We start from the raw sequence: 2,606 nt of genomic DNA on the forward strand, positions 1-2,606 counted from the left end.
CAGGTCACATAGTGAGTCAGCTCAGGAATTCAGGGGTTCTCTCTCTGGCTTTCTGGAGGTTCTCTGGGAGACTCCACTCTGGGGGCTGCCAAGAGGAAAGGAGGTGGGTCGGGCACCAGTTTGAAGTCCCCAAACCCACACCTGCCAGCCAGAGCCTTCTGCTTTTGGCTGTCTTATATGTTGGGGACCATGGTATTCGACCAAGGGGTCCTGCAGATGGGGAATGGCTCTTTGGGAGGTGACAGGGAGGACTCCATGGGCCAAGAGTCTCCTGGAACGGGACCCTCCCCCTCCATCCCGGCACCATCCCCTTCTCTGTGGCTGCAGTGGGAAGATGGATGGGAGGCGGCAGGGCTGGGACAGACGGCTCTGGAATGATGGATTTGGACCCTGACCAGAAGCCCCCAGGGTCATCTGGGACCGTGAGCAGAGGTGAGAGGTCACCCAGCCAGCAGAGGTGGGTCACCAAAGGACAGGCACGGGGAGTTAGCTCAGGGGTCCAAGGGATGGCGATGGAAGGCTTGATGTGAACCCCAAGCCCAGAGCTCTTCTAGGACTAGCTGTATTTCTCATACGTTCCATGACTCCAGTGTGCCAGGCTCTGGGCTAGAGATGCCGGGATAAACAGGCACCATTCCTGCCCTCAGGCTCCCAGAGCAGGCAGGGAGAGGGCAGGTGGGACATGAAGAACAGTGCCATGCCCTCACCCCTACCACACCACCACATGACCTTGGGCAGGTCCCAACACCCCTCTGAGCCTCAGTTTCCCCATCTAGAAAATGAGGATAAGTACAGTTCCAAACTGACAATGTGTGTGTTGCATTTGGCGCACAGCTCAGCTTGGAGAAAGGCTAGCTCTCTTCCCAGACTCCCAATTACAAGAGAAGGGTCTCCTTACTCCATCTGGAGTGTTTCAGGTAAGACAGGGGCATGGGTTTGAATCCTGGCTCTACCACTTCTTAGCTGTGTGACCTTGGGCCAATCACTCCCCCTCTCTGGGCCTTGGTTTCCTTTTCTGTAAAATGAGAATGATAATAATAGTAAGTGCCTTGTCTGATGGTTAGGATGTTGCAGTGAGTTAAAATATGAAAGCATTTAGAACAGTGCCTGGCCCACAGCTACCTCTCAGTGACTGTTAACCTTTGTTGTTAGTGCTACCATGGACTCTTAATTCTGCAATAGCAGTAATAACACTGATGAATATTAGCCTAGTGCTAGACAAGGACTTGGAGACCATCTAAACCCAGTCTGGTGCCTGGGTGCCTACTCTGATCCATCAGGAGGAACTGCCTGGGGTATTGGCTTGGATTGGTTTTGCTATCCCATCTGGGCTCAGTGAGAACTGTGCGGCAACCGATTAGCAATGCCTGCCGTGGGCAAGGGAAGGGAAGGCAATGGAAGGCATGCCATTGATTAGCCACTCCTGTTGCTGGTCCAAGCCCTCTCTTTGTACTGATGGGGGAAAAAAAGGCTCAGAGAAGGATGAAGACTTGCCCAAGGCCACACAGGCAGTGAGACAGGACTCCTGAGCCTACTTCCCTCGTTCTTCACTGGGTCCTGGTCTATGTCATTTAATCCTGTGGAGAAAAGTCATTATTTCTCCATTACATTTCTCGGCCTGTTTTCTGGAAGGGAGTTAATTGATTTAAACTTTTCCAGGATGATTCTCCCCTCTCCTCCCCTCCCCGGGGCCCCCGGTTCTATTTTCGCCCTGCCTTGCGGAAATGAGTAGGTGGCATCTGCGAGAGCGAGCACAGAGGTCTCTAGGCAGGGCCTCCGAGTGGCTGTGGAGAATGCAGGCCTTGCCCGGGGCTGAGTCTCCCGAGGGCCTCCACATCTAATGGTGACAACTGCCAGGACTTAAGTGTGTCGTGTTGCTCATCCCCAGTAGCGGCTACCACCTGCTGAACTACGTACTATGTGCTGGGCACAGCTCAGAGGGTTCATTGGCTCTTCACATCTCCCCAATTTACAGAAGGGGAAACTGAGGCACAGAGAAGGTTCCAGAGCTGGGATTCAAACCCAAGGTTGGCTGGCTCCGGATTGTTCATTCTTTGCCATTCGTGATCGCTGCCTCCTCTGCTCTGTCAAAATCCAGTCACCCCAAATGTTCTTTCCAGATTCTCACCCCAACCTGTGAGTTTGGCTAAAGGATGGTCATTGACACCCTGTTTGATGGATGAAGAAACTGAGGCCCAGAGAGGGGGAGTGACTGATCCTGAGCCACACAGCACAGTTGCTCCAAAGTCCTGTCCTTTGCCCCTACAAGGAAGAAAAAGGAAAGCAATGGCTCAGAGCAGGGCTGCCCACAGCAGCCCTTATGGCCTATTCATCTTCTGAGATGAAATATTTATTTACGCACCCCATTTAATCAGGATATGCCGTAATTAGCGGCAGATTTGTGCCTCCTGCCCACGGTGTTATTTATTTCGGGTTCCGGGCGGCCACTTCCCTTGCCAAGTGCATGCTGGGCCTGGATTTCAATCAGATGGGGCCACGGCAGAGCTGTCCCCGGGGACCTCACGGCAGCGGTGCCCCCCTTGGAATGATAAATGAGCCCGCAGACAGCAGAAATGCTGCCCAGTTGCTCCGGGGGGCTGGCGTGC

Source organism: Propithecus coquereli, unplaced genomic scaffold (assembly GCF_000956105.1).
Source record: "Propithecus coquereli isolate 6110/MARCELLA unplaced genomic scaffold, Pcoq_1.0 Scaffold665, whole genome shotgun sequence".
Lineage (NCBI taxonomy): Eukaryota > Metazoa > Chordata > Mammalia > Primates > Indriidae > Propithecus > Propithecus coquereli.